General features: G+C 48.4%; 1 protein-coding gene across 7 annotated transcripts in view; it reads left to right on the forward strand.

Annotated features, from left to right (window-relative positions):
* The first annotated feature begins 202 nt into the window (after positions 1-202).
* The window catches only part of LOC120816874 (plexin-B2), a 62,087-nt gene continuing 39,695 nt past the window's right edge, over positions 203-22,594 (forward strand). For 2 of the 7 annotated variants that reach the window (XM_078100728.1, XM_078100735.1), the window contains exons 1-2: positions 206-624; positions 18,391-18,442. The gene's annotated coding sequence lies outside the window, so the exon portion shown is untranslated. Of the gene's footprint in view, positions 625-758; positions 1,540-5,585; positions 5,846-7,438; positions 7,567-18,390; positions 18,443-22,594 lie in introns of those variants that run through there. The other 5 variants (XM_078100732.1, XM_078100730.1, XM_078100729.1 and 2 more) reach the window with 5 other exon arrangements.

A 22,594-nucleotide genomic window follows, 5' to 3' on the forward strand; every position in this document is an offset into this window, starting at 1 on the left:
GTTGAATTAAAACGCATTGCGCTGATGTTTTATCCGAAGCATGAGTTTTCAGTTCATGCCCCAAACACACAAAGCATCGAGGGTTCATCGTGTCTCATCTACCTCCCTGTCTCATTCACCCTTTTACTCTGAAGTGCACCCGGATCAAACTTCCGGTGTTCGCGCGCGCGCCTCCCGGCAGCTTGACTCCTGGTGTGAACCTACCGGCATTTGGGGATTTGGTGCCGGGAGGAGGAACAGGGGAAACCGCCTCATCCCGATACTCTCCTGTCCGCAGAAAGCGCGCTCCCGCGTCGCCTACAAACTGCCGGGCGCGTGCGCGTGTGATCTGTCACACCTGAGGCGGACAGGTAGCGAAGCGGGTTTTTCTGGGCGTGGGGAAGCACGCAGGAAGAAGCTCGCCTACTAGTTCTTTCTTTTTTTGGAGGAGGGGGGGATATTTGCCGGAGTGAAAACTTGGGGCTGCCGGAGCGGCGCGTTCACGCCGGGATGTTACGTTCGGGAACTATTTGCTTTTTCGTGAAGGACCGTTGACACACTTTTTATTTCCCAACTTTTTGTACATTTTGGGGGAAATACAGACAGAAAAACTCGGCAAGAGGGAAAGCATCGGCGCACCCGGAGGTAAGAAGTGTTTTCTGTGCCCCCCCCCGCCCGGGACAGCATCACTTTGATTTCGCTTTACCTTCGTCCCATATTCCCGCAAACGTCACACCGAACTCCGCTCACAGAACTTCGGCTTTAATAATTAACCGCTTGATGGCCAACGGGGGAAAACCACCACGTGACCCGAGCGGCTGTTTTCACGGTGAAAAGCGTCGTCGCGTGCGCGCCGTTCGGAGAAGACACTCGTGTCGTCGATTAAGACGCGATCGACGTAACGAGCGAGACGTCGTTATTAGCGAGGGGGCGGGGCTTCTCCACGCTCAGTGACATAACTTAAAAAAAAAAAAATGGCGTTTGAATGTGTTTTTTTTTTCTTCACACGAGTTTAAAATGGTCCCGGAGGTCCAGTCTTCGTTGACAGCGGAGCTCATTTTAAATGACCGGATTTTTGGACGGAGTCTGGCGTGAGGGAGGACCGATGCGCAACATCTGGAGCTGATCCCGCCGAGCGGCTCCAGCGACGCATTCCTCACCACTTCCTTCCGGTGCTTACGTCACACGCTGCCATTTAAAACACCTGTGCAAAGACCCTTAACCTCCACTGATTCTCCACGTCGAATCCGTAATCTTTTCAAAACCTGCGTGCTCACTAATGTGCTGCACGTGCTGCAGATGTTTCATTGACCAAGAAATATCTGGTTCCAAAGGTCTTTAAAGCGCATTGACCTCGTTAGCGTCTCATGTCTCCTGTAAGCACGGCGGCCATCTTCCTCCACGCGTCGCCGTATGTGATGGGGAGGTAACTGCCGTGGTGTCGGCGAACGAACGGCCGTGGCCTCCACGCACTAAAGGCCTGTGACCTCACGCTCAGAAGGCCGCCGAGTGTGAATTTACTGCCCCTTCGTCCGGATCTGGGGGGTCGCATCCATTCAGGTAAACATTCACGATGGAACGAGAACCCGAGGAAGAAATCCATCAAAAGTGGCTGAAAACGATTGTGTATAAAAGCACAAAGCTCTTTTTCATGGGGACGACGCCGCCGGTCTTTGCGTTCTGCTCAAGGGATCCAAGGCAGCGCGATCAGCACACGTGATCATACGTCGGTGAGACGTTCGCCATCCAGTCGGCAGCTTAAAGTATTTCTGCACAGTGCAGCCGGACGCGTCTCTATCGCCCCTTATCTGTTGTCTGTTGGAGTGGACTTTACCCTAGCTTAGCATAAAGACGGCAACGGCTCTGCTCACCGGGTCACTCGTTGCCGTTCGCTTGATCCTCCCGAGCGAAACGGCTCCGTGATAAGCGAATAGTACACAAACACGTTTAATACCAAGGAAGTTGCCCCTTCAAGTCCTGATTGGATGAAAGGACGTTCATCCCGTTAAAGGGAGTCAACGCATGAGAAAAGATAAACACAAGAATGTTTGCTGTTCAAGCAGGAGACCTGTTGGACCGGAATGCAGGCGGCCGGACTCGCGCACCAGGGGGGGTCGTGTTGTTGTTGTGTTGTTGTTGTTGTTGTTGCTCTCCCCGAGGCTGCAAAGTAAAGCCTGCAGGCAGCGAACTGAGGAGGCAAATAGCAGAAAGTAATGGACGGTGGTGGTGAAACGTCTGAGAGTGTGTGTTTAATAAATACACACTCAATAGATGATTTACTTATTTCATCGTACTTCATTTTCCTTTGTTTAATTCTGAAATGATTTAATTAAAATTATTTGTATATGAATATAATTATCAATATTAACTTTCATATGAATAATAAAAGATTATTATTGTTCACTTTTATATTTATGTTACCATTGATATTATATTTATAACATTTAACCTTCAAATAAATCAATTCATTCAGGCTGTTTAACATTAGATTACAGATTCGCGTGTATTGCGGATAAACGTGTAGAACGCTTAATATAAAACCGTTAACTCGGTTCCTTATTCAGATCACGTCTGTATATTTTGGGTCTGCTAATCTGCCACAACGTGTCCTCCGTGAAGCAGATGTGCTGTGTATCGCTCCTTAGCGCTCTCCTCCATTCCAGTGGTTGAACACAGCGAGACGTCGCTGGAGGTCAAAGGTCAACGTGGGCGGAGTCGCAAAGACATTTTTTTCCGCATAAGGAAACGATAACGAGATGATTTGATGCTTTAACGTTTAACTTGTAGGCCGGTTTAGAGGGACGTTGATGCAGAGCCGTCCTCTGGAGGACGGGAGGAAACGGGAGGAAACGGGAGCCGAGTCTTCTCTCACTCGTTTGTCTCCGGTCCGCGTGATGAAGCTACCCGTCTGTAGGTGTAAAAGTCAAGTGGAAAACTTCTTTGTGTGTGTGTGCGTTTCCCTCGTTAGTGTTCCTCTCACTCTCTGCTGCTCTATTTTAAGTTGCATTTAGTCTGAAGTTCTTGTTCGTGGTGAAGTCGGCGTAAGCAGCAATTTCTATTTCAGTGAGACGGCCTGTTTGGTTTCCATGACGACGCTGCTCTGCAAGGCTGCACGACTTTTAAAGTTCTGGGTGGTGATTGGCGGGTGAGACAGACTCTGGATGTGAGACGGGGGAGGAGGGGGGGGGGGGGTCTGAAGGGGAGCTCTCTCTCTCTTTTTCTTTGTGCCTGAATGCATCGTCGCTGGACGAGTGAATGTCTTGAGCTTCATCTGACCCTCGGCCCTCAAATCTCACTTTACATCTCCCACATGAGCAATGCATGATGGGAGTTGGATAACGAGTCTCTGAGACGATGACGCAGTCCCTCATCTCCTGCTGTGGGTTTCAGCTGATTTCATCTAAGTTCCCTCAGTCTGGAACAAGTAGAGTCCAAATCTCAGTAAATAGTTTGAGTTAAATTAACTTAGTAAATAAAAAAAAAGAACAACACGTTGTCCTAATTAAGCAACTGAGGCTTTTCTAATGACTCCGGGTGGAGGGGGGACGTTGTGCGTCTCGCCTCTCTCCGTTAATTCAGGGTCACGTCAGTCAGAGACGAGCGGCGTCGTTACAAGGACGGCGCCTCGTAACGGAGAACAGAAAACATGAAAAGAGACGTGGAGACAAAAAGAGAGAAAGGGACGCGGGTGAGAGACGCACAATGGCCCGATGATTAGGTTCACAATGCCTTTAATCAGCTGGTGCGGTCGCCTCCGTCAGCGCGTGGGCCGGCCGGGGGTCCGTCCCTCGTGGGAGCGAGAGGTGCGCCGCGCGGAAAGGACCACGCCGCCTGTCTGGGCCAAAGAACCATTGACTTACAGCGCGCTGCAGCCGCAGGAGAGAGCTCTGTTGTCCGATATGCACTTTAGCACCCGAAACGCACCACCAGCAAGATTTTAAAGGTATTAAAAGTCACGTTAGGTGACCTAACAGGTGACCCCCCCCCCCCCCCCGAAGGCTTCCGTTATCGTTTGATATGATTTAATAACTATACACGTTGATTCTGTGGTTTTAATTTGAAGTTTCAGGTCAGTTCTTTGTTGATTCACATGTGAGGGCGTTTGTCTCCTGTGTGGGTCCGAAGGTTGTGTTTGCTGTGTGTGTGTGTGTGTGTGTGTGTCCGTGAACAGCGATAAGGGGATGAAGCCGCCTGACATCCACTCTTTACTTTCTCTTCCCCTCTTGAGCTGCACGTCCTCGCGATTCCCCTGAAATCTGTCCGTCCCCTATTTTGAAATTCCACTGCTGCGGTTTCGTTCCTGTTGAATTCGCCGTTGTCGCCTCCACCTTTTCCTCGTAATCCTGTGACTCATCCGTCCTCCACTTCCGCTGCTGCTGTTCTGTCTTTGGGTCTCAGTTTTACTCGCGGGTCACATGTTGCTCCTGGAGTCCTCAGGGTGCGTTGCGAGGACCGCTGTGTGTCCCGCTCGTCTCTTCAGACGGAACGCACAAAGTGTGCGTTCAGGGGGAAAGAAGTGTTTAATGAACTGTGTGTTTGAGTTGCATTGTGGGACATTTCAATGGATCGGATCATTCTATTCCAATCTGCCTCAGAACGTCACCAAACGGAATAAAACAAACCCAACAAGTTTATTTGAAATGAGAACAAATCCCCCTAAATGCGGAAAAATGTTGTTAAGAACAAACGGAGACTTTTTAAGGGACGGGGGTCTCGGCCCGCCTCCCCCCTCCCACCCGTCTCTCTCATTCCTCCCTCTTTGAATCGTGTTTCCTTTGTTAGCATTAAATGGACACAAACACTCCACGGGAGTTCTTTCCTTCTGTCGAGTAGAAGTGCGTCTCGTTTTTCCTCGTTTTTCCTCGTCGCACAATCAACACTTGGTGTCTGTAATCAACCGGCTGATTAAAGCAGCAATCAACGCGTTCATTTCACGTGTGAAGGAACGTGCAGAGAGAGAACGTTCTCTCAAGGTTAATTTACAGGCACGTGGGTGTTTTGGGATCACGTGATCGCTTTCCGTTAACGTCCAGCCTTCAAATAGATTACTGCTACTTCTTGTCTCTATTTGCAGAAACTCAGATTTCATGTGTGTAACCTGTGAGGTTTACATTTAAATAGGATTATGTTCCTCATCTGTAATAATTATAATGTCTAGAATTTCAGTTTCACAGAGCAGGAGACTGTTTCTGTGTTTCAGCTGATCTTCAGAGATTAATTATGTGTATATATAATATATATATATAAATTAATGGTTTTGTTCTCTTGAGATGTAACTTGGTTCAAATGGAGGTCAACGGCGTGCGAGGAGCAGGAGGTGAGCTGAGGTCGAGGCTTCGCTGCTGAAGGTCTCTGTAATGTTGTCAAGTGCTTCCCGTTTGGCTGCCGGAGAGGGGACACACACACACACACACACACACACACACACTAATCTGTGGCAGTACTTTCCACTGGATATGAGAGTTAACTAGTTAAACACAGTAGCTGTTGACACAACGTGCGTGCATGTGCGTGTGTGTGTGTGTGCGTGTGCGTGTGCGTGTGTGCGACCTCGGCCATAAAACCTGCTGGGTGAGAACTCTGCAACTCCGTGAAATGTTTTCGTTACTCGTCTGCGGGCGTTGAAACCTTCGGCATCTTAGGAACCAATCACAGCCCCGGGGGCCCGGAGGAAGGGCAGGTCGCCCTCGGGCAAGGCAGCTTGCAGCGGTGCATGAAGGGTTCACCGGCTGGAAGAAGGAAATAACACAATAAAACCCAACTTTGCTGTCAGAGCCACGGAGAAGAGGAGAAGATGCCGGATTTAAACAATGGAATATCGAAGCGAATATTTCGCCTCCTCGTCTGCATTTTGACCCTTTTGGACGTAAATATTTGACTTTCTTTATTAACTTGAACCATCTCTTCATAAGGTTTCTGCACGAGGACGTTTTGGGTCCAGTGAGACGTCCTCAGAGCCTGATTACTGGCTTGTGTTTGGTGTGTGAGTCACATCGAGGGTCACATGAGCCCCTCAGAACAGTGTGTGTGTGTGAGTGTGTGCGCTCCACTTCCTGTCTGTTGGCCCGGTGCCTGCTTGACCTCTTATGATTTGGCTCCCACATTCCTCCCTCTCTCTCTTTCCTCCCTCTGGGCCTCTTTCTTGCTTTTCTCTTCTCTCCCACTTTTGGGGTTTTCTTGTTGTTCCTTTTCAAAAAAAACATCCACACAAGTTTTTTTTTTTTCTTTTCTGAACATCCGCCTTTTAGTTTAAATGGAGAAAAATGACCCTTTACCTCCAGAGACCAGCTGTTATTACAGATGTTTTTGATTTCCTTTTATACTGGAGCTTTGTTCGCCTTTTTAGCTTTTCGCTTTTATCCCATCTCCTGCAGATGTTTTGCATTAACCCCCCCCCCCCCCACACACACACTGAGGGATTTTATTGTGAAATAACTACAGGAAGTGGACTTGCAGCCAGTGATTCTGATGATGATGATGATGATTGTACCGTACTGACATTACTTTAACAAGCTGTGGTGCTGCTGGTATGAGAAGGTGTGTGTTTGCTTCACACACACACACACACACACACACACACACACACACACACACACACACACACACACACAGTGTACAGCACATTGTTGACTCGGCCTACGTGAGTGAGCTCCTCAGCACATGTGACTGTCATCTGTTGGGCTCTACGTCAGCACGTTAGCGTGTGTCCGTGTGCAACCTTTTCACACGCGTCTGACATCTAATTGGTGTGCGTGACGAGTCCGACGTGCACGCGGGACGTCTGGCAGATGGAGCGCGGCGTTGTTAAGTCTGTTGCGTTTCCACGGTAACGGGAGGTTTGAGCGCACAGGAAAGCATCCCTGGCACGCTGTTGTGTATCAGCAGCAGCTGATCTGGGGCCAGCTGTTATTTCCTGTTGTGGGTTCTTGGGACCGCTCAGATCGGCGGGTATTTCCTGGAGGAGTGTTTGCCTGACACCGTCTCCTCCGCCCTTCTGCCTCCGTCTCTCTCCACACGTATGTGGCGTGCTGAAGTGAATTCCTCCTCCAGTGCCGAGGGTCACGTGGTCTCACTTTATTCAGCCAGTAACGGAAAACCAGTCGCTGCCAAGAGAACAAACACAAACCCGCCTCTTTCTGCCCGCGTCCCCTCCCTCCTCCTTTCCTCCACCCTTATGCTCATGTTATTTACTTTCTTGACTCCTCTCTCCTTCCTCTTTATCGGGTTCTTTTCACCTCCGACATTTTTTTAAACGGCTCGTTTTTCTTTTCTTTTTTTCCAGCTTTTTGAAACAATTACTCTCCTCCTGAACCTAAAAGAAGCGGAACGTTTGTTGGATTAATTGAAAACCAACACCCCCGATCAGTCGTGTTCTCTAGTTGCATGATGGGTAATTACGCCGGTCGGCGCTGATGAAAGATCTTCACGCATCTCGCACTCCAATAAGCTTAATGTTGTCAGTTAACGGGGGAATCCGTGGCAAACAGAAGCAACACGCCTTTCTTTAACGGGACGGGAACAGGAAGTGGTTTGACCTCGATGGGAACGACTCCGTCATCGCTGGAAGGGTCTTTTACGTCGTAAACGGTACACACACTCTTTAATGACACACATGATGTCACAATCCTTCGTATATGAAGGCAATGGGCCTGAAGGTTAACAAGCGCCTACGTTCCTTTGACGGCGACCCAATTAGTCATCAAGTGGATCCCGTGTTCTTAAAGAACGTCGATGAACATCGTTCCTTCCGTTAGCATGAAACGAGGCGGCTGGAAGCTCGTTGACATTCGGTCCAAAGGTCCCGCGTGAAATTAATAAGTAAACGCCGCTGAGTTCAAGGCCCGCCGGATGTTCCCGGACTCTGAGATGAAACGTGTGTGTGTGTGTGTGTGTGTGTGTGTGTGTGTGTGTGTGTGTGTGTGTGTGTGTGTGTGTGTGTGTGTGTGTGTGTGTGTGTGTGTGTGTGTGTGTGTGTGTGTGTGTGTGTGTGTGTGTGTGAGACATTTGAGTGATTTTTGAAGGCATTAAACTGGTTAAATTCCGTCTCGGCTCAAATATCGACTGTTCAGCTTCATGAGAAGATAAATGCAGCGAGCTGGTATCTGAGCCGTCGCTCCACTCGCCGGCTCGCGCGTTCCCATCCGACGCTTGAGTGGCGGCTCGGGTCTCACGCCGAAGCTCTCGGAGCGGCTGAGAGGAACCTCGGACGGCCAAAGTGAAACCGACACACGAGGAGAAGCTGAGCGACGGGGTTCAGGGGGCTGATTCGTCGTCAGTTCGGCGGGCCTGGAGGCGGAGCCGGTACGCGCTCGCCGACGCGCCTCTTCCTCGCGCCGTCTTCCTCGCGCCGAAACCAAAGAGTCTCTGTTGCAAGGCGTTTGTGCTCATGGTGGCGTGGGGGAAGCGGCTCGGCGTGAACAGTTGTGTTTGTACGCAGCAGACAGGATCTGTGTGTGTGTGTGTGTGTGTGTGTGTGTGTGTGTGTGTGTGTCCAGTGATTTGCAGGCATAAAGGCCGCACGTCCTCATTGTCTCGTCCTTCCTCTCGCTGCTCTCCGTCCCACGTTTCTCTTCTAGCGCTGCTCATCTGTCCTCGGGTGACGCTGGATGTGCAGACTCTGGCTCGCGCACACAGACGCACACACACAGACGCACACACACAGACGCACACACAGCTTTGCCATCTCGTCAGGAAATTGGACCCTCAGCATTCTGTATGTATTGGAGATGTATTGAAACACACACACACAGACTTTTATCTGCAGAGACGCTATCAGTAGTAGCGGTGGGTGTCTCTCGTCCGCGTGCCACAGGCCGATAAGGCGCTGACGTTAATTAGCGTGGCGAGGAAGGGAAAGTCGACCGAGCGGGATCCGACACCCATTGTTCCAACTTGAAGATAACGCCACGATTGAAGTTGTTTTCTGACTCTTTCCGCCCGTTGACGCTGCTGAAACGAACCTTCCCTCTGCGTCCACACGCCGACCGTTTAAAACATCAAACATTTCCCATAATGCAACTGCACACACAGCTGGCGTTGATGCATCCTCTTATTATGAGCAAGTATCCTCTTTAAGGTGCCGACGGCTGTACTTAGGGCTTTAACTCGGTGTGATGGAGGACGTGTTCCTGCTCAGCGCTTCATTCCATGATCAGCAGGTTAAAGGAACCAAAACACGTCTAGACGTCTTAAACACGGGCTGGTGGTACCGCTGCACACGGAAGCTCCCTACGAACGCGTAGAGGTGATGTCTTGACGCTCTGCACAATCCATGCGAGTGTCTCCATGTGACCGGCTGGCGCGGTGGTTGGCGTTTCCTCGGTGCTCGCTGAATGAGTTAAACTGGGCGCGGGAGGAAGCGTCTCATGCAGCTGTGTCTGATAAAGTCGTTTTTTAGTTCCCTCTATCGAGCAGCGGATCTGAATCGAATTCAATTTGACACTTTCAAACCCATCATGAATAATATTTCCATTTGTTCCGTCAAATTGCTCTTAACAATTGTGCCAAGCGATATTCTAAAAGCCTGTGTAATTTTCCTCTGCAGTAAAATTCACACTTCCTCCACCTGAGCTTGATTCCCAGTCATCCTTGAGCTGTTTAGGCAAATTGCCACTAACCTCTAGGATGGAGGCGAGTTTCCCATCAGCCTCCAGCATCAGACAACAAAGGCCTGTTTTTATTTCTTGCTTTGAGATGATGGCTGTAAACAGGGGTCACGTGGGGTCAACGGTCCTGGGTTTGTGTTTAAGGAACTCCATAATATTCTCGTCACCTCCAAAGTGAAGAGTCAGACCGACCATAAAGCAGGGGACGCTTTAGGGCGGGCCTTACTGTGATTGACAGGTGTGTCTCATAGACCATAAAGCAGGGGACGCTTTAGGGCGGGGCTTACTGTGATTGACAGGTGTCTCATAGACCATAAAGCAGGGGACGCTTTTGGGGGCGTGGCTTACTGTGATTGACAGGTCTCTAATAGACCATAAAGCAGGGGATGCTTTGGGGCGGGGCTTACTGTGATTCACAGGTCTCTCATAGACCATAAAGCAGGAAACGCTTTTGGGGGCGTGGCTTACTCTGATTCACTGGTCTCTCATAGACCACAAAGCAGGGGACGCTTTAGGGCGGGGCTTACTGTGATTGACTGGTCTCTCATAGACCATAAAGCAGGGGACGCTTTAGGGTGGGGTTAATTGACAGTTGTCATCAGTGTCTCTAGATGCAAGTTGGTGTAGATGTGACTTTGCTCTCCAACTCAGCGAGTCAGCAGGACGTTCTGTTTCCTGCCTTTTTGTCACTCCCCGGTTTCCCGTTGGAGATCAGAGCTCAGGTGGGTTTGAGGAACGTGCGTGCAGGTAGAAGCAGGTTCAGGTTGACGTTGTCTTTAACATCTGGTCTCTTTACTCACCAAGTGAACGATGAGCTGCAGTCAGAAAGGAGGTTTTAGTCTTCAGCATGCGGAACGAGGAAGACTGAACACAGAGGCTGCTGACAGAAGGAAAAGTCTTCAACAGATCGGAAGATAAAAAACTGTCTGGGTTGGAGAATGAGGGCCGGCGGGTACGAGAAGAGATGGAAAGCCTGCTCACGCAGTCGTGAAGCTGACTAAAGGAGGGATGATGGGATGAGATGCCGCCTGCAGCTCGGTGGTTTCCTGATGATGCTGTACGACCTCTCTGATTGGTGGCTGCTGGAGGTGAGATCTCTGCCATGGAGCTTAGTCAGCAAACACTCTCCCCCGGGGCAGGAGTGTCTCATCACCTTAGAGGTCCATATTTAAACCCAGGAGGTCCTTCAGCACCAGCGTGTCCACTCATCGGGTCCTCACTTGTTAACGTCGCTCTCGGTGCTCCTGATGGATCCAGATTGATATCTGGTATCAGATGTTGAGACGTGGTTTTAAAAACCAAGCTCTGGAGGCAGATCGCACAAACCCGAGCGATCGATCGCACAGCTGGTGGAGCTTCAGGCAGTCTAATGAGCTCCAACCAAAGCCCACCAACAGAGAGACTGAGGCGGGATGGGACCTCCTGAACCTCATTATGGAAATAGGCTGTGTGTGTGTGTGGTTCAGAACCAAACCTGTAACTGCTTATTAGTTCTGCTTGGCTCTCCGATGTGTACTTAACCAAGATTTTATAGTTTCAGTAAAAAGGAAATGAGTCGTCTGCACATAAAAAGCACTTTTTTTTTTTTTTTTTTTAAGTTAATGTGTCTCTTGGCTTCGGATCACCTGACGATGTCCATCTCCGTACTGTGATAACCAGCATCTCCTTACTGCGATAACCGGCATCTCCGTACTGTGATAACCAGCATCTCCTTACTGCGATAACCGGCATCTCCGTACTGTGATAACCAGCATCTCCTTACTGCGATAACCGGCATCTCCGTACTGTGATAACCGGCATCTCCGTACTGTGATAACCGGCATCTCCGTACTGCGATAACCGGCATCTCCGTACTGTGATAACCGGCATCTCCGTACTGTGATAACCTAGCATCTCCGTACTGCGATAACCGGCATCTCCGTACTGCGATAACCGGCATCTCCGTACTGCGATAACCGGCATCTCTGTACTGTGATAACCGGCAAGGAACATACCTGCACATTGTTCTTCAGTTTTAAAGCGTAAATGTCTTTCCTCTTAAATTTGATGTGAGATAAATGAGTTTGGCAGTTAAACTAAACATTACAAGGCTTAAAATGGAAGACATTCACAGTATCACAGGAAATCAATAGCAGCTTGTGGAAAGTTCTTGAGTCGGGTAATTACATTTGCCCCCCCCCATCATACCATCATGTGAACATGAGACGTCGAGGCTGATGAAGGTTGTGAGGGAGCATCAAGTTCTCTTAACGCCGTCATCGTCCTCCCTCCTCATCCGGCTCCATTAATCACTACAGGCCGCCTGCTAGTCGATGTCGCGCCGTAAACCTTTTTCTTATTAAATGTCATTTACACTGCGGCTGCTACTAATTGATTTTATTATGGAGTAAAAAATGTCAGATGATCGATAAATCGTTTACCAGAGTTTCTCGTGTTCTGAGGTGAAGCCTTCAGATGTTTTTAATCCCAAAATGTAGTTTACTTGGATGTAAATGCTCGTTGTAGTCCGTGTAACCAGAAAGCTAAATATCAAAGGTAAAAATATAAAGTGACAGGACGTCACAATGGGGGTGTGTGTGTGTGTGTGTGTGTGTGCGTGTGTGCGCGATGAGCTGCTGCTCTTCAAAGGCCTGCAGTGAATTCTTAATCGGATGCTGCTCAGACTCGACGTTGTAATTGTGTCTCAACACATTCCTGTCTGCACGCTCCCACAGTGTGTGTGTGGTTGTAAGTGTGTAGGTGTGTGTGTGTGTGTGTGTTAAGGTTGGCCGTTTAAAGTCGTCTCTCTGGGAGGTTTAAGCTGCATGTTATATCACGTTAACATTGTGTTTGTGCTATTGATGTTTGTGTGGGATGTTGGTGTGATATTTACACAGCTGTGTGTGTGTGTGTGTGTGTGTGTGTGTGTGTGTGTGTCACGGTGGATTAACCACGGAGACGAGCTGTAACATTGAGGCTGTGAAGGAGGGATTTTCAGAGAGACAAACAAGAGCGAAGAAGAAACGGACGATGAAAATAAAACATTTTGGGCTCAAAGGAGGAAATAAACTACCGGCGTCGTTAATTAGTTTTCAATTCTACAAGTTTAATGGTGTTTCCTTCTGTGAGCTGAACTCTTGCATACAAGGAGGTGAAGACTGACTAAAGCGTCTGAGCAGCAGACTATTTCCTAATCATCACCTGTTCCCTGTGAGGTGGAGCTTTATTTTGAAAAGACTGTGAACATGTTGAGTAGAAATGTTGCTGAACTTTGGTGTGAAAAGCGTTGGTTGGTTTTGAGTCTTGATTGAGGATCGATGATTTTCAGGCCTGTAGGTTCTCAGTTTATCGGTTTGACTGCAAAAATCTCTCCTGCAGGATTTTCTCACAGTACGGTTTGTGTTTTTTTCTGCTCCAGAACTCGTTCTTCTCCTCCATCTGCCCAAAGCCATACACGCTTATTATATAGAGTCATGCCAGACCTCAATGAGGGGGGGGGGGGCTGCAGCGCGGCTCGCCATCAACTCTCTGGCATTAAAATCAAAGAAGCCGACGTAGCTTGTTGGTTTAGGGCGGGGCTACAGCCTGATTGACAGGCCTCTACCAGAGACGTCCCCGCGTCCTCTTCAGTCACTTCCTGTTGGCTGATTTGGTTTGAAGCCCCGACTTCGCCTTCTTGGCTTTTTTGCAGCCGGTCGCCCATCGGCATGTGAACGCAGCCGCTCAGCGTTCCGCCAACACCGCTGGTTATGGAACGACATCAAACACCCGGCCGCGTTTCACGGCGTTTCATCATTAACTGCTCGTCCAATGAGGTGAGTCGGTAGAGGCCTTCTGAGTTTAGACAAGGAGCCGCCAGCAGAAGGGATTCACAAGGCTGTGCGTGTGCATGCGTGTGCGCGTGTGTGTTACATGCAGGTTTCACAACATGTTGAACCTCAAGTCTCGTCCCCTTGTCCGTCCTCCCGCGTGTTGTCTGTCCACCGGGGTTCCTTCTAGCCGTCCAAACACTCGGCTACTTCTCGTAGTCGTCATTTGATGCTGGCGTCCAGATCCCGCGGGGACGGGAATTCTAAGAATGTGGGCGTCGTCTCGCTTCCTTTTATTGGATTTCCAGCCCGGGGGCTTTTTCTCCACGCCGGAGGTTACCAGAGTAACTCAACACCGAGCCGGGGAGCGTTCCATTTCGCTGATCTCTTCCGGGCAAAGCTCCCGACTTTGGCCACGCCCCTCCGCAGTGATGTCACAGTGCCCTGGCCGCACCCTAAGTGCACTTGCGCATCCCAAAGCCCCGCCCCTTCCATTGATCCACCATGGGACCTTATTTCATTAAATGTGTTCTGGAATAAGTGTGGCGACGCCTGGTCGTACAAATGTGTGTGTGTGTGTGAGGACACTGTGCTGTGGCGTCGACTTTGATTGAGCTCAGGAGACGAGATGATCGACCATAAATGTCAGCGTGTAGAAGATAAAGGGAAGAGTAGAATAAATTTGTTCATGAATGTACATGAATGTGGAAATGTCACAAATGCAGTATTCCAACTTTACTTGTTTTGTATATGCTTCAGTAAACGACCACACAGCCCATGTGAAAGGTGGGCGTGGTCATTGTGACGTCACCAATTGGTTTTGTGGTCAGATTTCAAAGCCTCATCCAGCAAACTGCCTGTCGCCATCTTGTTTTTCCATATTAGGACTGCGGAGGAGTAGAGGCTGTCAATCAGCGTGTAGCCCCGCCCTTAAGCATCCCCTGCTTTATGGTCTATTAGACCTGTCAATCAGCATGTAGCCCCGCCCTAAAGCATCACCTGCTTTATGGTCTATTAGACCTGTCAATCAGCGTGTAGCCCCGCCCTAAAGCATCACCTGCTTTATGGTCTATTAGAGACCTGTCGATCAGCATGTAGCCCCGCCCTAAAGCATCTCCTGCTTTATGGTCTACTAGAGACCTGTCAATCAGCGTGTAGCCCCGCCCTAAAGCATCACCTGCTTTATGGTCTATTAGAGACCTGTCGATCAGCATGTAGCCCCGCCCTAAAGCATCCCCTGCTTTATGGTCTACTAGAGACCTGTCAATCAGCGTGTAGCCCCGCCCTAAAGCATCTCCTGCTTTATGGTCTACTAGAGACCTGTCAATCAGCGTGTAGCCCCGCCCTAAAGCATCACCTGCTTTATGGTCTGTTCGAGTGTAAATGTACCAACATTTACTAAATGAACATCACGCTGTATCGAAGACTTTTGGATTAATACAATAATTAACGAGGCCCAATGGAAACTGGGTAAAGATCCCCGTACCACAGACGCCATTAAGTCCTTTTTATCGCTTTAAAATAGACTCGGGGGGGTCGAGTGATCTGACTCCGGGCTGATTGGCAGCGTAGGTGGTTGATTAGTTCGGTCCAGATTACATGGACCACTGAAGTCTGATTGGGCTGAGTCAGGGAAAAAGTTGAAAGCTGAGTGTTTCCTCCATTAGGTGTAATTAGGGGCTGTGTGTGGGTTGGTGGGGTGGTGGGGCGGGCGGGCGGCGGCTTGTCTCCTCTAAAGTTTCTCCTCATAATCAACCTTCCTTCAAACGGCAGCTCGGAGAACTCTGAGTGCTCTGAAACTCTCCTGAAGGTCCTGAGGATTCTCACACTAGAGCTAAAGACCAATTTCACAATATGTATTAATAATTAAGTGTATATTTATGTAACTTTAAGTACGTTTGTCATTCGCTTCTCATACGACAAAACACACTCAAATTATTACAAAACACAAATTGAGATGTAACATTCCATCTACACACACACACACACACACACTTACCTGTGGGCGCTTTGGGGGGAAACTGCAGCTGTGACGCTCCGACAAAGTATCTAAAAAATAAGAAACTTTGATTATCAGAGAGCAATCTTCCTCATTCACCTTCATCTATAGTGGCTATAGCTTGAATACTAAATCTTATTATATATAATTCAGCATTTAATAGAATATTGTATGAAGAGTCTGGAATTTGAATTCAGACACAGTAATGCTGGACAGACGGAGAATAAAAGTAGCAGAAGGATGAGGAAGTAATAGGAAATAATATAAAATTATATATATATATTCTACTAAGACCCTCGTCCGTGAATGTGCTGATGCTCTTCAACTGGTGCTGGATATGAAAATAAATACATGTATGAAATGTGATCCGTGTCTCTTATTAAATCCCAGCATTCAGAGGGAGAATCAGCGGCATTGAGCGGCTTGAATGCGCCGCTGATGAGGCCTCCTGCTAACGGCTCTTTCACAGAGTCTTTGGAGGGTTTTGATGGTGTGTTTTTAGGAATGTATAATCTTTGTGCTTGATTGAGCCGGGTCGGGGGGTCGGGTGGGGGGGGGGGGGGGGTGATGGAGGCTGCAGTCGCCCCTTTGGGGTGAGACTCTGTCTCCAAAATCTTTTAGATAATTTCTGCCATTTTAAAAACACAACAATCCCAAAAGCTAATTAAGAGATAAAGTGCTGTCAGGAATGTGTGGAATGAAGCGAGTCGTCCGTGTGCAGGGACACTTCCTGTCCAAGTGTTTGAACCAAGCAGCTAGCGCACTGCATTGTGGGATATTCAATCGGCAGTTTGCTCTGCTTTCGTTGGTCAGTTTGAGCCTCCGGGCCACCGTACATCACAGGGGTCACAGTAAACCCACGAGGGCCGTAAAGTGTGTGTGTGTGTGTGTGTGTGTGTGTGTGTGTGTGTGTGTGTGTGTGTGTGTGTGTGTGTGTGTGTGTGTGTGTCACATGACACTAAACAGAAGACCTCTGCTTTGCTTCCCGTTGAGGAGGTGTGTGATGTTTCACGTGTGTGTGTGTGTGTGTGTGTGTGTGTGATGTTTCACAGTTGAGATGTGTGTGTGTGTGTGTGTGTGTGTGTGTGTGTGCGTGCGCATAACTTAATTCCACAGGGAAGCCAAAGCGCCTCAGTTTCCTGTCCTAATTGCTCAAAATCCTACACAAATAAGCCTCTACACACACACACACACACACACACACACTAATGCGCACGTCCCACTGTCACATCTACACACCCGTGTATAGAAAGGACTTATGGAGCAGTAAGTTTTAACGTCCATCATTTGTTTTGACGTAATGACTCGTTAATCTTCTTCGCGGTATTTAAACACATTTATCATTTTCACTGTTTATTTAGTTTAATCTTCGTCTTTTTCCTCGACTCTCTGCGTCTTCACAGTGTTTCGCCTGTGATTGTTCGCCGTTATCGTGCACCCGTAAGTCGCTCTGAACGGTTAAACGGGACAAACCGATGAAGTCACTTTTGGTTTTGGGAGTTGAGCATTTTTTTGTTTGTAGTAGAATCCAGAGAAGAATGAAGCTCCTGAAGGACACTTCTGGATCAGAGAGAAGAAACTCATTTTAAAGACGTTTAGTCACATGACCGACGTGGAGAACGAGTCGCTGACATCATCGCTCACATTGAGAGGATTATTCTTTGATCCAATATGAGTCGTTATCGGTTAAACACGACCAGACAAAGTGGTTCACTTGGCGGCCGGTTAGTTGTGTCCTGAAGAGAAGAAGGAAATGATGAAAGGTCAGAGGAGGTCGAGCTGAGAGAAGAACGCACAACTACCTCAAAGTGCGTCTTTGAACTCTTAACAAGATTGTCTTTGTTAGAACGAGGCTCCTCCTCCTCCTCCTCCTCCTCGTGATGGAGGAAGAGTTACGCTGCTTTTGTGTGTGGGGAAAAAAGCCGCCTGAGATGAATATTCATTTTTCATCTGTGGGTTTTTCGAGCGACTTCGTGGCCGATGGAAGGAAACATCGCGCCGACTGATGCTTCGCCATCTGGATGTTCAGATGCGAGACGCTCGAACATATGGACGCACACGCGTCTGAAACCAGTCGGGCACATGGCTCTTTGAGATATGGTGCGGACAGACGGGGCCCATTCTGTTGCATCGCACCGAGGGCCTCGGCGCTGACACAAGTGCTGCCAAACAAACTACAACGCGCAAACGCACACGCAGCGCCTCGGCTCGCGGCCCACTTTGCTGCTTGTTTCAGCGAACAGGCGGCGTTCATCCGTGTTCCTGCAGGAGAGCAACGTCTGCCGGAAGTAACCGAGTACTTTGGTATTTTCATTCACTGAGGTTCACTTTTGACGCGTCACAAAAGGTGGAAGGAGCCTTTTGTTCACGTCGGTGGAATGAAGCGCGTTTGCGGCCTGAATCTGGTCTTGTGACGGGTTCCTTCAAGCGGTGACCAGAATCCTCCTAAAGAGCCTCTTGGAGTCACACAGCTTTGTTCTTCTTGGAGAACCCGGGAGACTTTATAGAATAATGAAGTAGATTAAAGGAACCATATCGTATCAAGGGTTGTGCTGCTCAATCAATGTTGCGGTGGAGTATTTTCAAAGTAAAGTACTGGCTTGTACCTGCTGTGTTCCTCTCGCTGTGTCGGTGTCTTCTCATTATGGAGATTACTTCACTAATTGATTCCTCTTTTATCCGCTCAGTGAAAAAGTCCCTTTTTGTTCCGGAGCTTTTGCGCATGAACGCGATCGTTGGGAGAGAAGAACCGAGACTCATTGTCACAAAGGAAAGGCCTTTAGTTCGATTCATGCGCTGATCGGTGGGCCTGTTTTAAACGGGAGCTTATTTGTTATTATTCCAGGCGGCAAAATGCTTTTCTCTTTTTTTTCTTTTATTCTTTTTTTTAGTGAATTAATTACGTTTAATGAACATTGCTGTAAGTGTTGTGTTATTAACTAACCCGAAGCGGCTCGCTGATATTAAAGTGCACACACACACACATAAACTTATAACACTTTTTGTTTGTTCCTTGTAGGAGAGCGAGGTGGTCGATGACATCAGAGATCCGCGGCCTGAACGCTGATCAGGTAACGAAGCGTTTCACCGTACGGACTTCTGCTCTGAAATGGTTCTTTTTGTGAAGTTGCGTCTGGTCAAACTACTTTGTCTTCACGTATTTGTTTGCATCATTTGTCCCGGGGGGGTCGTGAATTTGTTTTGTGTGTGTGTGTGTGTGTGTGTGTGTGTGTGTGTGTGTGTGTGTGTGTGTGTGTAATTGGAGGCTTCAGGCTGTTTTACAGAAATGAATTGTTGCAGAGACCCGTCTGCCCCGTCTCACATATCAGACAATTACTGACACACACCCTCCTCTCCTATTGTGCCCCTTCTCGCTTTAATGTACAAAAACAACCAACATCACAGTCTTCTTCTTCTGTGGTATGAATGAGAACGGCGGACAAAGAAAAACCAACAAAAGAATAAGAACAAACAATTTCAACCGTAAAAGTTGAATTTAACCCTGAAGAAGAAATGTCCTCAGTTCATAGATTCAAAGTAATTCTCATGAAAGACACACACACACAGTTTGTTTGTCCACAAACACACATCACAGGGTCTTGGGGACAGACATGTCCCATCTCGCGTCCACATTGTGTTGTCAGTTCACCCTTTGTCCTGCTTTGCATATCTGTGAGACCGTTCAGCCCTGATTGTAGACTCTTCCTGGGGGGGGACGGGGGGGACGGGGGGGGACGGGGGTCCAATCCAGGCAGGTTTGAATGGAGAAAAAGAACCAGAGCTTCATTCTCGTGTGTGTGTGTGGAACGCTGGGTGGGGTCGCGTTCTGGGGATCACACCCAGCTCTGACGTAGCTCGGCACAAAGCGTCGCTGGCGGGGGGAACAAAACCAGCCGATGGCTCCATCATTAAAGTGGGTGGAGTTATGTTTGGAAGGCGCTGATTTTAACCGAAACACGTGACCCGCCTCTCAATGACCGCTGAGGGTGGAGAAGATGACATGTGACTCCGGGTGGAGAAGACGACTTGACAATGGTGGAGACATGGAGAGGTCTTAACTTTGATTTACTTGATATTATTTGGAAGTAGTTGCATCTTTAACTATTTAGCGCTTTAGCATCTGGGCCGTCTTCAGTTCGGGTCCTTTTTATTCTTTGTGCGAGGCACGTTTTCTACCACAAACACAATGCGCAGTGATTCTGTCCATTTAAGGCTCCTACGGCAGTTTATCCTTTCAGAGGCTTTTCCATCCTGCAAAGAATCAGTTTACTGGTGATGCTCATCGGTTGTATTAATATAAATATATAGATATCTATGTAGGTTAATTGGTAGACGCATCAGTCCAGATGTGCCGCCTTCATCTTCAATTAAATCCGCCTCCCCTTCTGTCTTCCAGCCATCAGTTTTCCTCTCGCCTCCATGTTGTTAATACAGCCCCCCCTGCACCTCCACCCGCTCGGTTGTGTTAAACAATGTGTGCGTTTTATTGGTTCTTGTTCCCTTTAAACCGCTTTGCTTCCTCAGCCTTCCCAGGGAGCTTGTACCACGTCGCTCTGAAAGCAAACAACCGTGTGTGTGTGTGTGTGTGTGTGTGTGTGTGTGTGTGTGTGTGTGTTCATATATCCATTTCTCACGCTCGCAGTCATTCATCACTGCCTCACACTCGAGGTGTAAAGACCTGGCTGGTGAAGTTCTGCTCCGCTCTGGTTTGTTCCTTTTTAGCTTTTGTCTTCTGGAAAAAAACGGTCCAACCCGCAGTCATAAAGGCTCAAATGTTCCTTTAAATGTTCCTTTGTGTCTGGCCCGTAACCATCACTGTGCTTACAACGGAAAACCTAAATATACATGTGCCTTTGGGATTTGGACTCGCCACGAGGGAGCTGCCTGCTCGGGACCTGAAAACGCTCCGGTCTGAGGTTCTGACCCGACTCAGCAGAGCGACACACCTCGAGCGATAAACTTGGCCTCGGGACGTAGTCCAGATGTGTAAAGAGGAGGAAGACCCTCGACTCTCGAGGCTTGTTTGGACTTTAAGGCTCTGACTCACATTTGACTTGGAGTTCTCCTGGTTTTTGGTTCTGCAACAGTTATGGAATTTGGTACCAAACACCAGATTCAGTCCAGAAAATAAACCCAGGAACTCGAAGCCGCATCGGTCGAACTGTGAAGAGATGAATTTCTCCAGAGGTTCAGTAAACAGAACCATGAGGGGAGCTTTCAAGGAGGGTTCATCTTCTCCATCACTTATCTCCCCAGGTCTGCTGCTGCTGGTGTGTGTGTGTCTGTGTGTTCGTCTGAATGTTGTTTGCATTTCAGTGTGTGAAATATGAGGGCCGGAGGTTTGACTGGAGTCCATCTTTATCTCCACACACACACTCACACAGATGGTGAACATCTCCTCAGACCTGAGGAAACTGTGTGTGTCCGTCTTCTTCATTAAATCCCTCATTGGCTCATTAATCCAAAGCCTTAATGGTGCTGAGAGATGAAGGAGAATTGAAAGAATAGTAGAATGTGGGAAGAAGGAAAAGAAGACTGAGTTAAAGGATGGAAGGAAGGGAGTGAAAGAATAATGTGAGTAAGGAAGGAGGTAAGGGAGGATGGAAGGGAGCGAGGGTTGAAGGAAATAAGCATCAAATGAAAAAAGGAGTGAATGATTGAAAGAAGGATGGAAGAGAAGGAGGTGTGTGTGTGTGTGTGTGTGTGTGTGTGTGTGTGTGTGTGTGTGTGTGTGTGTGTGTGTGTGTGTGTGTGTGTGTGTGTGTGTGTGTGTGTGTGTGTGTGTGTGTGTGTGTGTGTGTGTGTGTTACAGGGCGTGGGTGAAGGCATGATAAATGTGTGGTTTGTTTTCTTCTGTGGCTTGTGTCTCCTTCGTGCAGCAAAGCTCTTTTTCTTTTAGCTGCGCCGCGTGTAGCTACGCAATTGGACCAAAAAAGAAGTTAGTCTGCTTTTTTTGTTCTTCTAAATATGTTCATTGTTTGTTTACTCATAATTTTGTGAAGGTTTGTTGTTTCTCTCTTGACTGTGGCTCCTGCTTTCTATCAGCTCATTTATCTTCTCTTTTAAAGGGTTTCAGGGGAACATCTGGTTCTGATTTCCGTCTTGACAGTGATGCCGAGCTGCAAAGTTTCCTTCAGTAAATCTATCCGACGGCTGATAGTTGTTCACAGATCGGTTATTTTTTGAAGGAGACATAATGGACTCGCTGTCTGGATCTGATCCCTTCGCACTGTGAAACCCACCTTCATCAATATCAGACCTTTAGAGAGCCTAGCGAGCGAGAAGAGTCCAGTAAACACAACACAAAGCCTGACCAAGTGCTAATGTTGCCTAAAGACGCAGTTCATTTTGCATTATACACGTAACCAGCAGAGGTAGTTGGCTCTAATTGGAAAGTACTCTTTGGCTGGTAGTCGACCCCTGGTCGGTCTTTAGTGGATCCTTTATCGGCCTGTAGTTTGCCTGTGGTTAGCCCCTTGTTAGCCTGGGGTTAGCCTGTAGTTTCCCTGTGGTTAGCTCGTAGTGTGGCATTGGCTGGCCTGTAGTTTGCCTGTGGTTATCCTGTAGTTAGCCCTTAGTTAGCCTGTAGTTTGCCTGTGGTTATCCTGTAGTTGGCCCTTAGTTAGCCTGTAGTTTGCCTGTAATTAGCCGGTGGTTGCCTCGTAGTGTGGCATTGGCTGGCCTGTGGTTAGCCTGTAGTTTGCCTGTAGTTTGCCTGTGGTTTCCCTGTGGTTAGCCCGTCGTTAGCCCGTCGTTAGCCTGCCGTTTGCTCGCAGTGTGCCCGTCGTTAGCCTGCCGTTTGCTCGCATTGTGCCAACGGTCGCCTGGTAGCGTTTCTTTTCAAGCGTTTGCAGAAGACTTGTGCGCACAGCGGCGCTTTGTTGTTACGCAGCAGCGAGCCGACCGCTTTCACTCCTTTTGAGTCCTTGTTTGGAGCACAAAGAGCGTCTGAGGGGGGAAACCTGGAGTCCATGTTTTTATTCCATGTGAACTTTTCAAAGTGGAAGAAGAGAAAGTACTGAAGCAGACTGAGCTCTCATGGACCACAGCAGGAACCCTCCCTGCCTCCGAGGGCTTTAACGGCTTACCTCACTGCGCTCCACGGTCTCCATTACTCTCCTGCGTCCTCGCCTCTGAAGTGTGTGTGTGTGTGTGTGTGTGTGTGTGTGTGCCTCAGGGTTAATGTGTTTCACATGTGGAGATCTGGGAGAAGCGTCGCTGAG

This window comes from Gasterosteus aculeatus, chromosome 4, assembly GCF_964276395.1.
Source record: "Gasterosteus aculeatus chromosome 4, fGasAcu3.hap1.1, whole genome shotgun sequence".
NCBI classification, from domain to species: Eukaryota; Metazoa; Chordata; class Actinopteri; order Perciformes; family Gasterosteidae; genus Gasterosteus; species Gasterosteus aculeatus.